The 14,511-nt window shown below is 48.5% G+C and overlaps 1 pseudogene; it reads left to right on the top strand.

Annotated features, from left to right (window-relative positions):
* Positions 1 to 230: 230 nt before the first annotated feature.
* Positions 231 to 349, top strand: LOC126876158 (5S ribosomal RNA; annotated as a pseudogene).
* Positions 350 to 14,511: the final 14,162 nt, after the last annotated feature.

The raw sequence follows: 14,511 nt of genomic DNA, 5'->3' as shown, positions 1-14,511 counted from the left end.
TTTACCATTCTCTCCAAAACTTCTTGTCCCCTCAGAATATTGCCTAACGTTGTGTCTAAAGATGTAATCGCATCTCAACAGAGATAAAAATTTGTCAAAAGAGGAAACTAATTATCCTGCTAATGATACGTCGAACGACGTCGTAGACCAAGAAAACGAGATCGATGCTGGAGGATTGGAATCCGGAAAGATGGAAGAAGAACGTTGGTAAAGAGCCATTTACTCGCAACGCCAACGCCCTGGCCGGGCTGAATGCACTCGTTCCCGTCAAATCACGAAAGTTAAGCAGCGCCGGGCACGGGTAGTACTCGGATGGGTGAACGCCTGGGACCTCCGTGTGGCGTTGGCGAAGCGTGCTGGCCCCCCCTCCGTGGGGTTCGGGCCTTGGGCGCTTGGCGGCTCAGCGCCTCGGGGCCGCCAAGCAGTCCGGTAGGGGAACCGGGCTGCCTGGCATGGCGACGAGGCGGTCTAACAATGGTCACACACCGCTCCATCAGCCGTGGTATTAAGATGTCGATGCGTCTCCGCAGTACATGTTCGGCTAGCCCGAGGGCCCGTTATAAATCTTAAGGTTTAGTTAACTAAAGTCCTTCAAACAGACAAACAGCCTTTGTCCCAACTACGGGAAGATAGGGGAGACGTATTTTTCAACGAGCGGCGTCTCCCACTAGCAACTTTCCCTCGAGGGCGGCTAGCATCCTTCTCTAACCACCGATATGGAGATTGACCAATTAGCAGCAACGTCAATTTCCCTTACTTTCTGAACGAAGGCTTTTCTCGACGAATCCGATGATCTCGTATCCTTAGACACACCCCGTTATAGTTTTCCTCTGTGGCATCATCGGGACGGGAAAGGCATTCTCGCTCGCGATCTCATCGATTAAGGAGTAACCCTTTACGGCCAGTGAATATTACGCATCCGACTTGGATTTTGTGAGTACGTTCATCTATCATCCCGTCGACCGCGGATTCGTTATTGAACCTAGGATCATTGTCATTAGTTTCTCGAGTACCTAACTACCACGGTTACTTGTCCGGTTCTATAATAATCGTATTTGCGCTAGTCAATGTCTTCTCTATTGCATAACGACAACGTGTAACCCAAACGAGGATTCGTTTCACGCCCCTAACCCTAATTCTAATGTAAACCCGACATATTTATTAGACAATTATTACAAGGATTATAAATGTGCGTTCTGGAATGTAGACAGTTGGCTAGTTATTCACAGACTGACTGGCTTAGTGACCCATGGCCCTTGAAAAGGTTTAGAGCCCCACTCTCTATGCAGTAATGATTGTGACCTGTGTGGGTGTCTGTGTGGCGTCACATGTGGCACAGAACCTTCTAGTAGCTTCTCGACGTGCCCATCTAGAATGTTCCATCCATATCCTGACGCTTCTTCCGGCGAATTTTCGAAAGAGCCTGCACGTGCTAGCCGCCGTGGTGCATCTCACGAACGCACGCTAGTGGGGATGGCGCTGGGCAGCGAAGGGAAGAATCCGTACGATCAATTACCTTATCTGCATGCGGTTGATATCGTCGTATTCCAACAGATATGTTAGGCAAAGGTACTGATACGTGGCGGTACGGCGTAGCCATGCTGTATTATGCGTCGGCGCTTTATATTTTTCGTGTATAATACAATTTTTGGGTTTAAGCCGCTGAGGAGCGGAGCTTTTTTATGAATTTTTTTTATTTTTTTCTGTCCTGAAAACTTTGTCGCAAAACAGGACGCTTCGGTAGCCTGCTTTTTGGGTGCTGTGTAACTTTGGGGAGAGGTGGGATGAGAGGGAGGGGGCGGGGTTGGGGTGGGATGAGAGGGGGTGGGGGAGGGAGAATAATGAATAATATATATCTAATAGTGCGAGATCAGAATGTTTAGCCTCAAATAAGAATTATGGAACTATACTTTGTACAGGACGACGGTGGCTATGTGGTTACTGTAGCAGACTGCAAACACATAGGTTGGCGGTTCGAATCCATTCCCTCCTGGATTTTGATATAAGTGAGTTCAGGATCAGAAGTGAAATGTGATGTGTGTGAGAATCCGTACTTGGGCGACGCAGCTTCTACGTCTTAGGTGTCTCTCTACGAGAAATTACCTCCCGAGATGTGAAAAATAAAAATAAAATAAAAAATAAAATAAAAAAAGTAAAAAAAAGAATACCTATGAAAACAACATAGAAAAAACAAAAAAAAAGAAAAGAGGAAAAAAAAATTCTTCCTCCTGATATTCGTAATACTTGTAACACAGCAACATTGATACTAACCCCGAACAACGAAACGATCGTCACCTGTCATCAAAATGTGGTAGTGAAGAAGAGTAATTGTGTTGTGTATACAGAAGAACAGTTGTGTTGTGAATATCCGTACTGCCATTGCCTTAGTGTAGTAGTCCAGCTACAGATTCCACGTTTACATCCACCTGGGGCCCCGTAGTCCATATTTTTTGATAATTCCTACAATTATTTTTTAATTAGGCCGTTAGGGGAATCGGGCTGCCTGGGTCGGTGGCTCCGGCGACGAGGCGGTGTGACAATGGTCACACACCGCTCCATCAGCCGTGGTATTAAGCGCGCGGGGGAGGCCCCGTTGCAACGCTCACATCGGTTCCCGGGCCTCTCTCGATCGCAGCCGGGACGGTTATCGTGGAGGTTTTAGTCGGTTGGAATCCGACACTACCACGCCGCTTTCCCCAGAAGCGGCCTGGCGTCCGTGCGGATTTCCTCCACGTAAAATATAAAAAAAAAATTTACTCGCAACTGCGACGAATCATTCACAAAGCTCGTAAGCGACTCAAAAGTTCCAGGATCTGGCTTTTTCCTCATCGCAAACGATTCGGCGATGAAAACAAAACACGAGTTACCTAAACACGACCTAAGGTCATTATGCCCGCGTTCCTTGTCGTTTGATCTTCCGCCTCTGATCTGCTTTCATCTGATGGATACTTTTCGTGGTCTCTGATCGCCCGCGGAGCAGTTAACAAAATTGCAATTGTTGATTGCACCAAGCGAAGGAGCCTCGAGCCCTCTCCGCGCTTCCGAGTCGGCCAAATCGATCAAATACCGCGACGAAAAATTTGCGAATAACCAACGCGGAGTGTCGAATGCGAAAACCACCGGGTCCGACTTAAGTACCAGGAATTCGACAAAGCGGTCTCGTCTCGCTCGTAATTTAGGGATTGTACGCGAAACGGCGGAGAATTAACTGGTTCGCTGGTGGCTGCGCGTCGAACGCAAAACGCGCTCAACAACCCTCGCTCGTGCTTTCTTGGCCCTCGTGTATATGTTCTTCGCGAACGAGCGTCATCCTCTCCGGGCGTAGACACGTTTACGCGACTCCTTCCAGATGCTGGTTAACTCCGCGCACGGAAATAGACTCGCTCGCCCCCTGCCCCTCGAACTTTTCGAACGAGGCTGGTGCTGCCCGGCACGAGCGAATCACAGAAGGAAATCACGCTGACGATAGCACGTTGTAAGATTTTTCCTGGATAATTTGTTCTACGATAAGAAATAATCGATAATCGAGGGCAAGTTGCGAAGGAAAATACAGAATGACGTGAAATTTATCTAAAATTTTCTATCGCTCGTTTGATCGCCGTTTTCGACGACGAATGCGGAGAATACTAGAAGAAGCGCAACGATTCGAGAGTCGGTAAATATTCGAAAAAACGAGGCCACCTTCGATCTCGATGCTTTCGAAATACGTTGCGAAGCTCGACGTTTCGAACGGTTTTGTCCTACACGCACGGTCGGCGCTCGGCCTTCAATCACGAATTACACGGGAAAATATTACACGTAGCTCGGCCCGAGTTTCCAAGCTGGGTCGGGTTATAGTATTTAGCAATATTCACGGCTTACCCTTATCGGTGTAAACATAAAAAATACCACGGCGGTGAACGGATTAATATTAGATACTGCTACCTACATCGAGCTTCGAAAACCAAGGCTTTCCCGCATAACCGCAACACTAAGACCAAACGCCGCATCGGTTGTACGTATGCGCAGGAAAAAGTTGTTTAAAACGTCTTTAGCGTTTAGCGATATATCGGAAAAGCGTGAAAATCCAAAGTGCCCTTTTCTCGATATTCGACCGATATACGCATATACGAAAATACGCATACGAAAAGTTTCGCATTGTTGCGATAATAGGATACGTTAATAGCCAATAGTCACGGTGCGTTTAAGCGGCTTTGTAAAACGTATTGCCGCGTTTTACCAACGTAAAAACCGTGGTGACCGTCTCGACGCTGTCTCTGCGAATAGAAGACTCGATCGGCGAATCAGCGCGTAAGGAACGAGGAAAAAGAGAATTAATATTGCGGAAAGGTTCCGTCGTTAAACGGATGCACTCGAGTTTACCAGGAGAGGAGTGACGTCGGCGAGAGAGAGGAAAGGTTTCGGTGGCTGGATAACAGATAGGTATTTGCTTTGCACGACGTTCGGAGACGCGAGTTAGAATGGGCGGTGATTCTCGCGAGAGCGAGCTTCCAACGTATTAAAACGATCGCGCGACGCACAGAACGGCTTTCGAGAGATCGGTTTATAACGCACGGTCGTTGGCGCGTCGTTCGATCCGCGTGACGGGCGCCGTTCCAGCAATATCGAACCTTTTCGTCCATTCTCTCGCGTTGATTCCGCGGCTAAGGGTGAACGATCGTTCGGGCACGTTCCGCCGAACGTCGCGTCTTGTTTTCGGCGCTCTGCGTATCGACAGATTCGACAGGGCACGGTTACTCGCGTTCACGGGCAAACGCCAGAAAAAAGCGCCCGATCGACGACGACTCGATTGAAAGCTGTCTGCGCGATGGCTGAATATTTACAGGTGGTGTTTGATGCTTTGAAACGCGGATCTCGCAGTTTTTCGTGTTGCTTCGATGAACTTGCCTGTTTATTCGTTTACACGTTCCGTTTACGTTTTCTCGTTTTTACAGCGGCGACGATCGTAAGACGTTGTCGAGGCAAAGAATCGAGATTTTCCAGCATCGTTGTCAGCAAACGTAGGCGGCGAAGCGTTTCTACCGAGCGAGATATTGCTGGCGAGAGAAAGTGTCAGCGGTATTTGTAACGCTCGTATCGCAACAGATGCACATATCCCGCGGCTGTTTGAAAATTATTCCGTTCAAGGACGGGACAATAACGCATAAACAGATTGCCTGCGAGACGTACGCCCCGCATGATGTTCGAATATGCTACCTGTGACATCCGTCTGATCTTCCGCCAGACTGATCCTTCTGTGCGAGACTTTGATACGTTTCCTAGTACGATGACGTGCGTGTAACCATCGAATCTCTGTCCGTTTCATACGTTGGTGCGCGAAAAGAGCGTGAAAACGGAACGAGAACGAGAACGAGAACGGAACGAACTGAAAATTCGTAACAATTTAGTTAGTAGCTGATCTATAGGACAATATCGAGGAAACGGTTACAGTTTGCGAATCGCTGAAATACGTTCGACGCGTCGTTGTTCTCAAACTTTGCAAAACACACGCGCGTTGATTTCGACGCGTCGGGCAAAAGAAAACAGACACCTACTTACCTTCGTATTGGTAATTCCAGCTCTCGTCGTCACACGTATTTAGTCCGTTGGACGTCGAAACGATCGTCATCGATCGAATACCGAGCTCCGAAAGGGAGGAGCTGCTCCCTCGTTCCTTTATCTTGCGTTTCAAGTAGATATCGGTATCGCGATACCGTCTCTTCGCTCGTTCGTTCCAGCCTGTATGTTATAACGCGCGTTCACGACTCTCCATATACATTTTCGGAATAAGATTACCTGCACGCTCGTAGGAGGCGTAAGAAGAGGAGCGAAAAGTTGTGCTGGCGAACGCTCGATCGAGAACGCTCGATTTCGCTGGTCCGACAGGTCTAACTACGAACGATCAGGGGGACAAACGTTTCCGTTTGCGTCGTTGTACGTATAGACATTGACGCGATCGTGATTTGTTTGCCATTGTTCCTCCTGTCTAATAAGATCGATACGTAGCACCTGTCGCTGGCGGTCTATCGACGTGGCAAGATATACCAATCACGAGCACAAGGATACGATTAGGTTTGTAGCGAGTAGGTTGCCGTTTACTCGGACGGAATTGCGGCTATCGCCGATGGATTCTCATCGCCGTAGACGATCTCGTTAACAGCTTTTTATTTTACCTTTGGCCGCCGTATCCCATTGGAAACGACTAACAACGAACAACTGGAAGCCGCCACGTTTCGTCCGAGTTTAGCTACGATCGTTCGAGCACGACGTGACAAATTTCCAACACTTTGCTCGAGCGCGTCACGACAGAACGCGTTACGACAGCGGCTCTGTTTATCGATAAACGACGGTGTTCGTTTTATCCGTCCAATGTTCCGCGTATCGTACCGTCTTCTGCCAGATCCAAGCGACGTTCCGGGTGTCGAGCTCGTAACCGTTTGCTAGTTCTTTTTATCGGCACGCCACGCCGGACTCGCAGAAATAATACGGTTTCGTTAAGCCTTTGTCGTTCGACGCGATCAGCGAGCATCCGCAAGTTTAGCGAACGGATACATAAATTATCGTCCGGTTCAGCGACACCCCGTGTTCCACGGTTTCTTCCTTTTCTTTTTCATTCTCCCCCCCCCCCCCCCCCCCACCCTCGTGGAAACCGACGTATTTTTGCGTCACTCGTTCGCGAATGCCTGCTGCCGAGTGGAATTTCTTTTTTCCTACGGTAATTCAGACTGCGCGAGGTTTCGTGCCGATGTTGTTGCGGTATATTTCGTAACGCTGTAAAACTGGTCCTCGAAATTTGTAACGTCCTGCGGGAGCCGTTGCGCAGATTTCTTTGTAACGGCTAACTTTAGAGTAAAATGTTTCAACGTCGCTTTTATATCCACTTTGTTGAGCATGTATTAAGCATAAAACGATATATTTAGCACCTCCGCGAGCGCTTTAAAAAGATAGGTTGAAAAACAAAAGGTATCTAAATAAATAAAAAGGAAATTAAAAAAACAGAGAAAAAAGGAGAAAGGAAGGAGATGGAAGGGGACAAGAGAGTTAATAACTGAAACGCGTCGACAAGTGCGCGAGGTACCGTTAAAAAAAAAGGAATAGAAAGAAGCGACGCAAAAAAGAAACACGTAGCAGATTATACGACGTTAAATCACTCGGGGCGAAGCAATCTCTTCGAAATACGGCATTACCTCGGTTTTGCCACTCGGGCTACTCCCGCCCTTAATTGATATTCGAGCAGCGTCGATTAAAAGCTGCTTCGCGTAATTCACCGTTAATCCGTCTAGCAGCACGTTTGATCGTCGTTCTGGCGAACGGAACCTGCGACGCCTTGGCCGAAAATATCCTTGGATCGACGTTAAATTTTTGGATTTTTCGACGTTGATTAATTTATTGTTCGCTAGTCGATTAAGAAAATTAATTACTCTGCGCGATGGGCTTGCCTCGAAGAACTCGGAGCTATTCTTAGGCTTGCAACGATCTTCCGGGTAAATTGATCAGCGCCGTTAAATATATCTCGCTCTATTGCGCCGCAAAACGCTCAACTCGCAATTTCGATTTTTCTTTTAGCTGTTCCAGTTTCACTGCGTTCCGTATATCACAGCTATCGTACACGGTGCAGCGAATACGAAACGGAGAAGGTCGGAGCATGTACCCGTCTAGCCACCTTCGTTTCAATTCTTCGTTCGAGTTTTCTGTTTCGATCCTCCCGTATTAGGTGTAATCTTTCGAGAATATGCCCGTATCGTTGGACGTTCTGACAACCAACGACGAACGCGGCCGAGTTTGTAAATTTTGCGCGCCAAGTTTCGATAGGTCAGGAATAAAGTCCGACGTTTCGCTGGAAGTTTCCGCGATGAGGAGCGGATCGCCCTCACCTCGTCCAACTATCAAGCTCGTCCACCGTCCAACCTTCTCGCGCAATTTCTAATAACGTTCAGACTTGCAACTCCTTTATCGAGAGAAACTCGTCGAACGAGGTGTTTCATCGGTATTTCGCTTTAATTAACTTTTTAACTTTATCGATAAACGTTCGCGAAACATCAACGAACGCATACGTGTGAGAGCCCTTGACCAGAAAGTCGGGCAACTGACTCAAGATTAAACGGCGGCTTTAAACTACGTCGCGCAAGAGTCGGATCTTTTTGTCCGAAATAAAACCAGTTGCTTTCTAAATCGTTTAACGGATAGATTCCTTCCGCAACCGTGAATGTCAGCGTTCCGCCTCTAACGTAATATCAACGCGGAAACATCGCGGCGAACTCGTATTTTCTTTGCGTTTATAACCACCTTTGTCTTTTTTCTCTCTTCTTGCCTCTTCTCCTTAGAAACATCCCTTCCAAGCGGCTTGCTGTCTCGCGGTAGTTACGTCGCGGCTCGGTCGGACGTCGTAACGTCCTAACGTCGTAACGTCGTACCGTCGTGACGGGCGAATAAAACTGTCGCCGTCGCGTTCTCACCTTTTAGCCGCTCTTTTTGCACAAACGCTCCCTCGAGGTGGCGTTTTCGTCGCGAAACAACACGCTGGGATATGCGTTGAAAGCGAGCCGCTGATCGAGTTCGACGACCGAGCAAAAATTCCGATTGATTGCGCTGGCTGCTCGCCGATCAATGTCAAACGTCTCAATTCCTTGGACGTAACAGCGTTGAAGGCAAAGTGAACTTTATGGCGGGCCGTGACGATTCCGGTATAGGCGAACGTAGTCCGCTATAGGAACAATTTGCAGGATCGACGAACGATCGGTCATCGTTGCTTTCGTCCGGAGCCTGGCGATTAAGAAAGGGAAGAAGTTAATTTTGTTATTTACGTCGGGTGTCGTGGGGCGGCCTGTGACTCGGTACACCGGCCAGCTGTTAATCACGGTCTACGTAGAACCGTACTTTAATTACCGTAGTTAACGTCGTAATATCTTGGGAACTGCGGCTGAAACGCAGCAAAAGGAAGCAAGGGGGCTGTAAGCGCGCGTGTTCAACGGAAAGTTCGTAATAACGAAACACGGTGCGGGACTTTGATTCTTCGTTTGGTCGCTGAGCTTGGAAGGCGATCGCCGCGATGCGCGATACGTCGATGTCCATCGAACTTTATCGACAAGAAAGCCAAGTTTAACGGTAAAGTTTAATTTCGCGCAGCGCGTGTAAGAGCCGATTCGCCAAAGAAAATACAACTGTACGGCCGGAGAAGTGGTAATTAAAGTGGAAGAAGAAAACTTGGCCGAGATAATTGGATCGTCTACCATGGAATCGCAAATAACGTGCTAACGTTAGAAGCTTGTAAACGGTAGCGAAAATCAAGGTGGCGGCAACCGTTTCCTCCAAATTGGAAATTTCGCGTCGTATTTTCTACTCCGGCAAATTAGCGGCTATAAGTCATCGTCGGCAGCATCAATACGGTTACTCGATATCCCTGGCAAAGACTGACCGTCGCTCGATCTCGGTTCAGAAGCAATCCGCTGTTCTCGTATACTCGGTCCGCTGCGTTCTTGCCCCTGCACGCCCTGCTTGTCAGATCCAGCCTCGCATTAATCACTCGCTCCACTCGCTCAAACCAGAGAACCCTTCTATCTTAAATCCTCTGTGCGGCATTCACCGGTGGAATTCTTACACGAAAGGATGTCCGGAAGCAACGGGTTTGCAGCGGGTCGTGTATTTTCCAAGGGGTGGCGACAACCCGGTAACGAAAGGGCGTGCGACGGTAGGCCGTGATGAAGAACGCTGTCACCGGACGGCAATCGAAGACAAAAGGGGAACACGGTACGCGGTTCGTAGCGGCACGACGTGGCGCGGTGTTGCGCGGCGTGGCGCAGCGGTGAAAAAGGGGGCCGTGAATCTCCGTCGCTTTCGGCTCTGCAATTATTTTTTACCGGCCTGGTATAAAGGGAGGTGGCGACCGAACGAGGAGAGGGGTGAATCGCTCGGGATGAAACAAAAGGGATCAGCGCGAGGTGCTCTTTATTTCCGGCGACGGGTTGGCGCGTTATTATCGGAATGGGGCGGCATCGAACGGAGACACGGATCGACTGGAGCTTGGAACGACGGGGCAGGAGGGTTTAACCGGCTGAGAAGGGAATTAGGGACAGCGACGAGGAGGGAGCGGGAGGCGGCAGACGGGAGGCGCGAGGCAGGCCTCGGTGAAAAACTAGAAAGAACGCGGCGAAGAAGAGAGGAGAGGCTGGATTAAATAAGAGAAAGCGTGACAAGCGAAGGAGAAAAAGGAAGCGGGCAGGAAACAGGGGAAGGCAGCCTGAGAAACAGGCTAGAGGTAGAGATACGACGGAACAATTGGAACGGCGAAGAATGGAGGAAAAGCGTGGAAAGTGGTAAGAGGGGGATGAAAGAGGAAACGTAGGAAAAGGGCGGATGATATAATATAATAAAATCGGGGTCAGGCCAGTCTCTACTGGACGGGGCAGCAGCGGATGAAATTATAGAAACGACGACAAATGAGGAAGAATTATCGTCGTATGGATGCACGCCCACTATCCGCGAAACTATCCGTCGCCTTTGTTCGGTTCGGTTGGCACGAAAGAAACGAAAACCGGAGAAACGGAGGATCGCCCCGGGGCAATCGGTACATCCAGGTATCCAACGCGTTATAATCGTTGTATCTATTCTATTATATTATACGTATTATTCTACTATACTATTCTATTATACGGATAGAAAACCGCGGTGGAGAACGCGGTGCGAGAAAATCGGCCGACGGAGACGCGAAACAGGCCAAGACGATAAGAGTCGGTGGAAGATTCCTCGAAATTATTCGATTCGGTCGATTGACGACGGCTAAGTTGATCGGCGATTAACGTTAAACACGCTCGCCGAACGGCAATTTTTTCCAAAGAAAGTGCCGGCGCTACGCGGCAGAAACGATACCTACAACTTTTCTCCTCTCTTTCCATGGTTCGCGTCTCCTCGAAGATGGAAATCTTATCTGAAATCGGAATAGGTCGAGGTTAGGTTGCGCTCGTAGAAATTCATATCTAAGAAACCGTGTTATACGCTCAGCTGATCAGATACTTTCTTCACGATCCTGGAAAATCGACTCGCGTCAACGATAAGATCCGAGCCCTTGCGAATCATTTCTCCCGGCACCGTGAAATTTCGCGGAAACGAAATTCGAGATACGTACGTACGTCTGTCGTGTTGCCCATAGAGCTAATAAAATACGACGAATCGTACGACGTTTCTACAAATTTCTCGACTTTTCCGCGAAAATTCGCTTGAAATTTTCCGAAAGGAGGACGTCGTCGCGCGGCTAAATTCATCTCAATATCCAGTACTCGTCCGCAGCTTCGCCGGGAAATCTCGCACCGTCGATTCCCTCCCGTTTTTAATCATCGGGCTCGGTGAAATCAGCCCGCTGCGATCGGGTTGCTTTCGTTGCGTATCGCGCGGCGAAGGACCGGCGCGTTTTCATCGCCGATACCGGATATCGATCTTGGTATTTTGGCGGAGAAACGGAGTCGAGAGAAGTACGTCGCCTCGTCCGGCTTCGTTAAAAGCTTCTCGCTAACAACCGCACCGGCGACAACTCGACGCGACCGGTGACATTGTTAATTATAAGTGCGCGCGCAGTGGCGACCAGCGAGAAACGAGCAGCGGAAGAAACTGCCGTGGTACGAGCTTTTTAAAAAGGCACGCTTCGACGCACGGCCACCGATAAAACAGCGATAAAACTAGGGTCGCGTAAATCGGCCGATGGAGAGAGGAACGGAAGCAGAGGGACGAGCTTTTCCGATTACCGACCGATAGAAAACGCTTCTAGGTGAACAGTGACTTAACGAACGAAACACCACGCCTTCTATACGACTCGGAAACTGCTGCTAATCGCTGCTAGTCACTCGTTAGAGTTTCAACTTTTTCAATCGCGTTAAAACGTTTGCTCGTGGCCCGAGCACGAGGCGGGAAACTTTTTTCCTCGCGAGCATCCGTTCCAGGAGAGAAAAAAGGAAGAAAGCCTCCGTGTTGACTCGTCCCGGTTGTTTTAACGACGTGGAATATCGCCGACCGACGACGTCGTTACGAAGAACAACGACGAGCTTTCGAGGTTATCGAGAGAACCGAAAAACGAGGTACGCGCATTGAGCCGACTCATGCTTTGTTCCGGCCCCTCTCCGCCTTCATTCTTTCCTTTGTTCCCCGTTTTCGTCGTTTTCGTTCTTCTTGCGCGACATCCGCCGCGCAAACTGTCGGACAACCCGATATTATTTGCACAAGGAGCTAATTACGTTCGAGCTGTATCGCCCTAATAACGCGACGAATAACGACACTTAATAGCGATGCTTTTAATCACGAAGGAGTTACGGGGTTAAGCTGTTTGATAACGAGTGCTTTAACTGCCGCGTCTTCTTCGTTAACGGTTAGCTGAAGCAGGTAGAGGCTGAAACTAGCGTAAAACTGTTATTACCACTTATCACCCCGATAATTACTATCTGCACGGAGAAGCAGCTAATTTATCTGTGTACAGAATCTTTAATGTAATTAACTCGGTGCCCTGTACCGATACGTTTCCTCTGTCGTCCTTCCTTCCCTTTCCCTGTTCATCGGAATCTTCGACGCGAATAATTCGCGAGAGGCTGCTGCCAGACGAAATCGTAAACCGGTTACTCCTTCCCCGAAATTTATACAAACCGTCCGTTTGGATATCAGCACGTTCCCGGAAAACGGCGAGCTCGGTGCAAAATCGACCTTGCCTTTATTTCCTTGGTAAATGAATTGTAACGCACGTTCTGATTTTTCCCGAAGAAAGTTTCGTTCTAAACACCGATCGCGCACTTTGGTCGCACAACCGAGAGCAGAAAGATACACGAAACTCGTATAAAAGAGTGTTTGCACGATATACGGGGCACGTCTATCAAACACTTTCGAATCGAAGATTCTGCCGGGTTTCGAGAATCGCTAAACTCCGTGTTACCGAGGATCGAACGTTCCGAGAATGGAACGTATGAGAATCCACCATCTCCGGGCTCAAACATTTCTGAACCGATCGTCAGCGAATAAAACATTTCGGAATCGAACGTTACCCAAATCGAATGTTCCCGAGTCAACATTTCCAAATCGAACGTTGCCGGAAGCGACGGTGAATAGAACAATGGGTTGGTAAACATACTGAAAAACGAAGGAGGGGAAAAATGTCTATTTATTTTGCTCGACAAAAAGGTCCTCCTCCGGCAATTGTCGATTCCGACGGCGGAAAGCTCGCTGAAACGTGGATCGAACCGTGTCGATTTCCACGAGATGCGAATCCCTTTTCTATCTTCGTTCTTATCCCCTCTCCTTCTTTCTTTCTCCCTTTTTCCCAGCTAGCGATACATTAATCGCGTTTAAGGGAGAACCGGTGTTACGTCGCGTAACAGTCTACCTAGCCCAGGCCACACACCGCGGGCAATATGGCAACCAGATGTCTTCGGATACTCGCAGCGTATCCTCCATAGTTTCAAGGACCTTCCATAAATTTCACAGATTTCCTAGAAAAGGTCCTTCAAACGAAACAAACATCTGGTTCGGAGGAATTTCTAGAGACTATTGTCTACCACGGCGAAAAAGGGAAAGTTAGTTTTTGTCACGTACGCTGCAACTTTCCTCCCACTAACCACTTTCTCTCGAGGGCGGTTAAGACCCTCCGTCTAACCAATTAAAAACGAAGCCTATTCCCTCACTCTCCTAACACAAATCGTCACGAACAAATCCGATGGTCCCGTGCGCTAGACACACCCGATCCTTAGCTTTCCTCCGAGACAGCATCGTCTACCAAGAGTACTGATTTTACATCCTTCGAACGGTCAACATCCTTCCACCCGGTATACACACCCGTAGATCAGTCACTCATCTCGTACATACGCATCAGCGTAACTATCCTCGTTATAAGTTGTGGAATAAACGGTGAAATATAACTTACTACTGTGTCATATTCATTCAACCACCTCTGTTATCCTAACCGAAACAGGGGAACGACTACTTCGCGGCGTCGATTCACCGAATCGTAGCGAGAATTTACGCCTCTCGCTGAAACGTTTTCCTAGCGACCGCGTCTCTCCGCGAACGGTCGTAACATTTGGTCCTTCGAGCCGGATACAGTGGCAAGTGAAAAGTGCACGCCAGTGACCTCCACTACCATACAGTGCCACGTGAATCCAATACAAACAGCAGCAGAAGCGTTACCACTCCAGCGAAGTCAGTAGCTCCAGGGACCATCAGTTTTGAAGAGGCATAACCCTCTTGAAAACGCAAGAACGCAACCACGCAGCCTCACGCCAACAACTAGACGGTCGACTTCAGTAAGAACACGTCTTACACATTAAACGAGACACACACGGTGACGAGTAACATTTAAACTCGCAACCGCAAGGTAAGCTCGTTCATTGCATTCTTCTCACAATCTGCTATACCAATGGAAAACGCAGAGAAAATTACCTCCTTGCATCGGAGACGAGGCTTTCAAATCGGTCGATTTACCTTTCTATCGAAACGACTCGATGAAAAATCTAGACAACCGAATAAGGCCCATTTAGCGGCCTATACGACACTACTCGACGACAC

The sequence above is a fragment of the Bombus huntii genome, unplaced genomic scaffold (genome assembly GCF_024542735.1).
Source record: "Bombus huntii isolate Logan2020A unplaced genomic scaffold, iyBomHunt1.1 ctg00000066.1, whole genome shotgun sequence".
NCBI lineage: Eukaryota > Metazoa > Arthropoda > Insecta > Hymenoptera > Apidae > Bombus > Bombus huntii.
Note: the sequence above shows the minus strand (reverse complement) of the source record. Positions and strands in the feature narration are given on the sequence as shown.